A 9879-nucleotide genomic window follows, 5' to 3' on the forward strand; every position below is an offset into this window, starting at 1 on the left:
AAGGTTTTTATCCTGCTATGCATCACCAATTGTGATTGCGATATAAGCCTTGGACCCGATAGGATTATAAATGTTAATTCATAAATTTTCCCCCATGCCCACAGCTATCGCAAATAACAAAGGGTCATTGCTTCCTGCTTCCTGTGTTTTAACCGATTATGATTGCAATGTGATCCATGTCATCCGTGACTTCATACTCCACATCATCTTCCATGTTACATCATCATGTCATCATGACATCATTCATTACGACACTGCCACATCACCCCAGGACTTTGCAATCGCAAGTTTTAAAGGGACACGGTTTATAACAATCCTTCACCTTAGCCGATTTGCGATTGCAATTTGAATTGTGATGTAAAGATCAGACCCAAAACATAACTTAAAAGTTATCTATAACATTTCACATCTAGGTCCTTCACAACTTTCATATTCCTTCCTGTACCTTTGCCTCCGCTCCAAATGTTGATTGCGATAATACAAAAAGCCCGACTTGTCTTGTAAAAATAAATGGCTCAGATCTAATCTGCCCAGTTCAACGACAGAAAATATTTCGAACCCCCTTGCACTCAATTTTAAGTTTCTCAAAGGGGGGGTTCGAAAAGTGGTTTTTCTATCTAGCCCTATATCTACGTGTCACTTCTTTTTTCTTTCAGACTCCCCTCTTCACAAACTACTTACCACTTCGAAACCCCTCCGAAAAAATTGCTAAGCCTCCCCTTTTCATCAATGTTTGTTTTGTGATTTGCGATAAGACCATAAAGTCCACCTCTCTTATCATAGACCTCACTCTGCATTCTTCTCCATGATGTCTGTGTTTGGGATTTATTACGCTCTACATTTTTATCCTGATTTCCTGCAAAACATGATTTGTTTCAAATGAAACTCGCTTATCAGTCTCATTTATTTTTAGCTTATCGATTCTTGTTTTCCATGTTCAGGTTCATGACAGAAGAGGACAATTGTGCTGATAAGTGGCAGTTCAGTTCAAACAAGTGAATAAACATCTAGATAATCTGATGGAACAAACGAAGCTGATGAAGACAGAAAATCACATCTGGAAATTCCTACCAAAATATTATTTTCCTTTAAGCGTTATTGAAGGGATCTGTTTAAATGCCCTCAATGCTCTACACAATACATTTAGTTGTTTTTTCTGTTATTTAAGCTTGCTTGTTGTATGAAATTAAGGTCCTGAATTTTATGAAGAAAGGTTTACGAAAGCTCGCACTATTGTAATTTCATACTTTTGTCAATAGAACGACTAGAACATTGTTTTAGGAATTTTCATAAAGAATTTTGAGAAGTTGCATTTTTGTAATCCTGAAATCATCTTTGTGAGAAGGACTAAATTGCTACTATTTTTTTTATGATCTGAGCAACGTGCATTTGGTATTTCTATAATTGTACCTCTATTTTGTTCATAAATAAATAGTGAATTTATCTTTTCAGATTGCTTATTACATGGTATTTAAAGAACAATGTTACATGTATTCATTTCTAATCATGCTACCATTGATATTTTTAAATACATGTTAAGAAATTTTCTTTGATCTTCTAAATACAATATGAGTTATACACATTATTTTGACTAACGATTTAATAAAAATAATCATCTTGAAATATTTTTATTTCCATTGGTGTTTGAGCAATCTATATTGACATTTACTAAGGAAAATCGTTATAGATCGCATCTAGATAAATGTTAAACAATCCCAGGTTATAGAGTAAATTAATGCATATGTTTTCCATTTGATTCATTGCTGCAAATCCATCTATTTCACTCCACTATAAGCATTACAAATTCATTCAATCACCTTTCATTGGGAAACTAGTCCCATTATATCCAGTCGAAGCCACTAGCTAAATGAAAAAGGAGTTGTCTTAAGGTCCGGACTATGTGGTTTTCCCCGTGTTGATGCAATGATTTTCGGGCCCTCAACACTTTTGGCACTAGAAGGAGGTCCTGCAGACTATGAATGGAAATTAAGTACAATCCAAAAACAAAAAGCCATTCCAAGAGTCATTTCCCCTCTAAATCTCCTACAACTTCCAGATCCCCTCCAAAATCTCCTACTTTTAGATCAAGAGTTGTACAATCACCTTCCAAGTCTCCTAGAATACTTATTGAGGTAATCCCTATGGATTATACTCCATAATCACAAGAAATTATAGCTTTGATAAAGAAATTGGAATATGTCTCCATTTCAACAGAAAAGCCTGAATCATCCAAAGTTTGTGAAGGAAGTATAACTTCTATTTTTCATGGAACTGGTGTTTTGACTCGGTCCCGAAGTGAAAAACTTGGAATCTCACCATTTCAATTTCCACTTCAATCCCACTGAATGAAAATTGCTACATTAGATTCCCAAACATCTACTAGTGAGATTACCTCATTCTCTCATTCACAAACATCTCCATTTATTCATTTTTCATTTCCTTTTTCTCTATCGATCACTTCATTATTTTCCATTTCCTCTACACAAACAATTAGTGTTGCCTCAAGTAGTATTGTCACATCTGCCAGTTCTTCTTTCATCACATCCACCTCCCCAACTGTTACAATGGCAGCTAGACCGTGGTCCAATTCGGGAGTTGTTCAAATTCGAGCACCACTTCATCCTCTACCAAAACATCCTGAAAGATGGCTTCCCAAATTCAATCCTGATGATGGGTTACCTGCTAAAGAGCACCTTCATAATTATATGTTAGCCATCAATCTTAATGAGGTAGTTGAAGAAGACGTTGTTGTTAGATTATTCCCATACACTCTTATAGGATCAGCAGGGTCTTGGTACTTTCATTACCAACCAATTCTATTACTAGTTGGGATATTTTTGAAGAACAATCTTTGACTAAATTTGGTGATGATCACTTAACCGCATCTCTTATCAATGACCTTTCCAATTTAAAAACAAATTCAGGGGAAAATCTAAAAGACTTCAATTCGAGATTTAACAAATTGTAAAATAAAATCCCAGCTACTTCTAGACCTGGTATCGATGTACAAATTGAATGGTATATTTCATCTCTTCCTTATAACGTAGCAATTTTTGTAGATAGAGCTAATAAAAATACCTTGGTAGAAAACATGAAAGAAGTTGTGTTTGTAGAGAAGGGGATAAATGCACTAGAAAAGAAAAAGGATCAGGAAGACAGAAAATTAAAAAGAGTTACATTTAAGGATGAATCTAAAAAGAAAGCACTTAAATATCCCTTTGATCTTGAAGGCTTGCAGTGAGTCCTTAAAACTTGTTCTAACGAGATGGTAGAGATCAAAAAACAAGTAGTTGAATCTTCTTCCAAAAAATATTTTAGAACATACAAAAGAAATCATCCACCTAATCCACAACCTCCAAACATGATCTCTAATGCAGAAACTAATGATGAAGATGAGGAGGAAGAAACATTTTCTGCTGATGAATCCCAAGATGAACAAATAGCTGAGTTAAATGGAATGTGGGATTTTATTCTTCCTATTTCTGATAGTGAAAATGAATATGAAGCATTACCTGTTGGCACAAGAAGTAAAGGTCCAATTGATCCTATACAACCAATTCAAAAATAGAAACCTTCAACTTCCACTGCTAAAGATAAAGTTGTTGTTAAAAAATCCACTTCCACTTCCCCCCAAGTAATTCTGTCTTCATCCAATTCTCCATCTTCACCCAGAACCTTAGTAGTTTCAAATACTATTGAGTAAAATATAGTTGAGGATATGAAGAAAATAAAAGAAAACATTTCCCTTCATGAACTCACTAAACTCAAACAACAACAGAAATTTTTACTGAAAGAATTGAACGCAGTACCTGCTTCTCCTCTTCCTGCTGCTGTGGTATCCAAAGATTCTAACAGAATGGGTAAACCTCCTGGTCATTCATTATTTGATTCCTCTGATGCTATTCTGATAGGTGACAAGTCTAATTCACATACCCCTCCTTTTCTTTTGACTTTTGAAATATTTAATAAAAATGTACATAACTACTTGGTAGATTCAGGGGCTTCTTTGAATATCATGCCATATTCAGTTTGTCTGAAATTAAACATGTCACCCCAGAAAACTATAGTTCACATTGTGCAACTCGATAGGAAAAAATTCAAAGTCATAGGAGAAATGAATTCAGTTCTTATTAGATTATCTTCGAATCCTGAAGTTTTTCAAATAATTGATATACTAGTTGCTAATATCCTAGATTTCTATGGTTTAATTCTTAGTAGAGATTGGTCAGAAAAACTACACGGTTATTTTTCCACTGATTGGTCTCACTTATGGCTCCCATTTAATGGAAATCCAAATCAAATTAGAATCAACCGAGAAAAACACATGAAACATTCGGTAACATATTTCGAAGGTAAAAATGAGGCAGTAACATTTAATAACAACATTCTTAGAAACTACTCTACTGAATCATTTTTTGAGAATTTTAAAGCACAAACATCACCATTTCTGAGTAATTTTGTAACTTCTTACATTGAAAATTTTTCACAGACAGAATTTTCCAGATGTGTAAATATGCTAGATAAACCATTAGTTAATTCTTTATTCATGACATTGTATTCTGATGGGTCAAAATCAAGTGATGGTGCAGGAGCAGGTTGCATATTGATTAATCCTGAAGGTGTGAAGACAATGCTGACTTGCATATTGGAATTCGAATGCACAAATAATATTGCAAAATATGAGGCATTTTTCCAAGGTATGTACAAAGAAATTAGCCTTGACGTTAAATACCTTCAAGTTTTTGGAGATTCAAAAATTGTAATTAAACAAGTAAGAAACATGATGCATTGTATCTCTACATGCTTGAAGCATTATCGGTCTTTGGTTGAGTCTCTCATTTCACATTTTTTAGCGTTTAACATTTCTGCTATTCCTAGGATTCAGAATGTCAGCACTAACCTTCTTGCTAACGTTGCATCAAAACTGATCCCATTCGAATATTATAGTCCCGATAGATTTTATGTAGAGTTAATCTTTAGATCATCCATTCCTGATAATATCACCAATTAGCCAGTATTTAATGATGATGAAGACATTTTAAGCTTCTTAACTTCTGAAAAATCATACGATGACCAAATAATTGATGAGGATGAACACAATGATAAATTAAAACAGAAAATCGATGATAATCCCATACCCAAAGTTGTAGTAAAAATTGAGGATCTCTACGAGTTAAAAGAGTTACTAATTCAAAACTATAGAGTTCAACTTTCAGATTTGAATTAATAAACCTTGGGACAGATCTTAAACCTCAGAACATCAATTTTGGACTTGGTCTCTCATCTGAAGAAAGATTATACTTCATTCGTTTGTTAAAAAAATATAAGGATATCTTTGCTTGGAGTTATGAAGATCTCAAAACAGTTGACACCTCCATCATTCAACACACAATTCTGAAGACATCTAATGATAAACTTGTCCAACAAAAATTAAGGAAAATTCATCCAAACTTAGCAAATCAAATCAAAACAGAATTGAATAAAATCCTTAAGGCTAAAATCATTTTTCCTCTTAGGCATTCAAGATGGGTTTCCAACTTGGTACCTATTAGGAAGAAAAACAGTGATATCTACAATTGTATAGGTTTTAGGAATCTCCATAAGGCCAGTCAAAAGGATAATTTCTCGCTACCCATTATGGAACATATTTTACGATCAGTTGTTGGTTTCGAACTTATGTCTTTCCTTGATGTTTTCTTAGTATATAATCAAATCATGGTCCACCCAGATGATAAGCTAAAGTCTACTTTCAGGACTAAATGGGGAACTTATGCCTACCAAAAAATGCCATTTAGTTTAATAAACGCAGGGGCCACTTTCCAACGAGCCATGGATATAGATTTCAAAGGTTTGTTAAACAAAACAATTGTTATTTATCTAGATAACATTATTGTTTATTCAAAGAATAAAAATAATCATTTGCAGGACTTAAGACAAATTTTTGAACGCTGTAGAAAATATGGGATTTCATTAAATCCAAAAATAAATAAAAATAAAAATAAAATAAAAATTCTTTTTTCCGCTCTTAGTGAAGGGAAACTTTTAGGATTTATTGTGTCAAAAAATGGAATTTACATTGACCCTGATAGAATAAAAGAAATTTTAGAAATTTCTCCACCATATAACAAAAAAAGCATGCAATCATTTTTGGATAGATCAATTTTATCAAAAGGTTTGTCCTTGATTTCTCACAAATTATTTTGTCGTTACAACAAATGATTAAGAAAGACGTAGTTTTTAAATGGGGTCATCATGAAAAGCAAGCATTCGATTTAATCAAATAGGAAATTATCAATGCTCCTTCTTTAAATACTCTGAATTTCTCCAATCATTTCATCTTATATACCTTTGCTTCTTCAACGTCTTATGTCGTTGTTTTGACACAAATTGATAATCAGAAAATTGAAGCACCCATCTCTTTTTTCAGTTCAAATTTCTAGGGTGCTGAATTGAATTATTTAGAAGTAGAAAAACAAGCATTTGCTGTATATAAATCTATAAATCATTTTATACCTTTTCTTTTAAAAACACACACGAAAGTAATAAACTCATTCCCAGGAGTGAGGTAATTACTAATGCAGAAAGAATTAGGAGAAAAGAGAGCGAATTTGGTAATAGCTCTGCAGGAGTATGTGTCACACGGAATGAGTCGATCTTGCAGATAGACCTTCCTAGAATCTAAAGAAGACCTAGTGACAAGCAAGCCAATCACAAACTATCTTTCTCTAAATATGCATTTATAAACAAAGGCAAACAAGTGTTTTAGGCCTACCTTGGGTCCAATGCAAGTTTGTGGAAGCCTCGCTCCTTTGATCCAAGTGAGCTCCCTTGTCGCGAATCTGCAAACACAAACAAGAAAACAAATTAAATAGCACCTGAAAAGCCAATATCATAAAACATATTTAACATGAAAGTCAAGGAATTCATGAAACAAATGACATAAGACAATTTGTTGAGAAAAATGAATCTGATTGTATTAATTCAAATGAAAGAAGAACTTTACAACATGTTCCTTGATGTTGTACAAGCTCCTCCCAGGGTCCAGCAAGAAGTCTCCTCTACTTTGACAAGTTTCACTCTCTTCCCAATGAAGCCAAAAAAGTATGTGATCTCTCCTCTCAAGCTTAACTAGGAAGTCTTAATTCCACCAACATTTACCCTCAAAAATGTTCAGCTTCTAACCTCTCTAGCAACCAACCCAATGCCTTAATTTATAGTGCAATGGAGGGAAGTTACTAGGTCCTCCTTCAAAGGGATAAAGCCCTCCTTCAAAGGGATAGCTCCTCTCATCAAGGGATTAGCTCCTTCTCTTTTGGGATGCATGAACCACCTAAGAGTGGCCAATCCACGTCAAAATTCCTTCTAGAATCATCTTGAATTAACCCAAAGTGAGTTTTTTAGAATAAACTTGCGCCTTTTTGACTTTCACAGGGGTCCGCACCCACATCTTTAGGGATAGAGCGGGCAGGTCCACAGTTTTTGTAAACAGGAGGTGCGGGACCACAGGCAATAGTGAGAGAAAGTGCGGAACCAGAGCTTTGTTGATTTTCAATGTCTTTCTCTCATTTTCAAAGCTTGACTTGAAGAGATGAGGTCTGAGACTTGCTTAGGAGGACAGTACAAGTGATGATAGACCCATACTGACTGCAAATAATCATGGTGATGATATTTTTGTGTAACATATTGCCCCCTAAAGTGCGAAGTCTGTAGTAGATGAGGATTTCATTTATCATTTAGGAAGAGTGAAGTACTTTATCATTTCGAGGATCATCTTGTGGAGAGCCCGGTTGGAACCTGTAAAAACATTCAATGCAAGATATATATATGAGATCATATCATTGCTGAGGTAGGCATTCCCATACTCAGATCAAAACTGACTCAGAAAACTAACTACTGCTCTGATACAGGAATGATCTTGTAAGACATAACAAGTATAGACTCATGTGGACATAGTATGGACGCAGCCATCTGTTTATGAATAGTCCATTATATCATGAATACAAAATTCCTCGCAGCTTGGATTGTGGAAACTAGATCCAGGGTCTTCATTTCTACTTCCCGAAACAGTACGATTCTATCCATGCGAATGAATGTGTTGAAGTCGAACATGGTAGAAACCACTTGATTACCAGTCAATGATGTAAACTGTTAACAAGTGTGAGAGAAACCACCAGTGATGTCAATGGCTCTCAAAGTACCCAGTATAATCCATGAGATGTGAATAAATGTGTTGATGTTGAACATGTCATGGAATCCTTTGATCAAAGGTCAGTGATGCAACCTGTCGTCAAAGGTGAGAAACCTGCCATTGAGGCATGCAGATCCCAAGGTACTGACGATTTCCAGATCATCTTTCTAGATAATGAGCTGAAGTCGATAGAAAGCGATCCGTCGCAGGCAAGCCCACAACACGAAATCATAGATCAAGTTGAAGAAATTTAGTTGCAAGGATTGACTCAGGGATGGTCAAGATGGATGACAGATATTTTGCAGATGAATGGCTTATTGGCAGTGACCTCTTGAACACATAACGACACAACAGATGGCTTGGTGACAATTGACCCAAAGTTAATACCCAGAAACCGGCTAAAGACTTTCAATGTGGTTTGATCAACTGTTAGGCAAAGGATTTCCCAACCCAGGTGAATAAAAGTTTCGTGTTCAAGAGTGGTTACAAAGTATGACAAACAGGCTCATTTTTCTCTCTTTTCCCCCACCATTTCTGGCAAGTACCTCTTTATTTTTTACAAGCTTGAGGAGGATAACATTTGCTTGATTATAAGCTCATCCTTCGGATGAGTCCAACTTAGTTTAAATTCGAACTCTAAGAAGGAGTGGTTTGTTCCTGTTTGTAATTGAACAGGTCCTTTACTGTGAAAATTTTAACGAGTCCAGTATAGGAGAAACTCGGTTTTTTTCAATTTTAGAGAGTCTGAAAAAACTTAAGAAGACTCCAGGGTTGACCTTTTTCGTAAATTTGTGTCTCCCAAGCCCGAAAAAGTATAAAATAATACTTGAGAGAACCGCTTGATCTTTACGACCAAGGAGTACTTTTCGTAGTTAGTGCCCCTAATCCGAAAAAGTGAAAAAGCGATCAACGACACGTCGTTTTATAACCAATATCAAATTTGAAACAACAACAATCCGGCAATATTTTCATGTTTTAACGGTCAGAAAAGAGTTGTAAGTGGACCGTCTTTTTAGTTCCATTTTAACGAGTTTAAAAAGAAAAAACTCGGCGATCTTTTCATGTTTTAGGAGTCAGAAAAGAGCTTAAAGGTGACTCTAAATGTTTTTTCGTCGAAAATGATAGATTTCGCCTGAATAATCCGTTATCCTGAACAAAAAGCAAACATTACTCATACCTGTTTGAAATGGATAAAAATGCTACAAAAATTACCTTTCCAAAGTGAAACATAAACAAATTTGCAATTTATTTACTCAAAAAACTTATAAAAAGGGCTTTCGTCAATTCATTTTTACCGTTTGAGATTTGGGTGAGAAAATAGTGCTTTTGTTCAGAAAACTTCCCGTGAAGATTGCGGAAAATCCAACCGTCAGAATCGAACGCCGTCTTCTCCAAGTAATCCACATCATCCTAGTCTTCATTTTTAACCGTTTATTTCATTTTTGGGAGGGTTTTTAGGCTAAAAACCTGCGCGCGGGGGCCCGCAGGCGTAACACTGGTAGCCCGCGGACCCCGACTTTTTCTCAATGGGGAAAAAGTCAGGGGTCCACACCTTCCATGTAGGCAAGGTGCGGACCCATGCACTATCTCTAACCTAGAGGGTGCGGTCCCCGTAGCAAGGGTTTTTAACCCAAAAATTCTCAAATTTGACCCAAACAAATTAATTTCTAGCATTCTAATTTGTCTTTTTA

Source organism: Pinus tabuliformis, chromosome 9, assembly GCF_031772625.1.
Source record: "Pinus tabuliformis cultivar Carrire ecotype Pingquan chromosome 9, CPIR1, whole genome shotgun sequence".
In the NCBI taxonomy this organism is placed as follows: Eukaryota; Viridiplantae; Streptophyta; class Pinopsida; order Pinales; family Pinaceae; genus Pinus; species Pinus tabuliformis.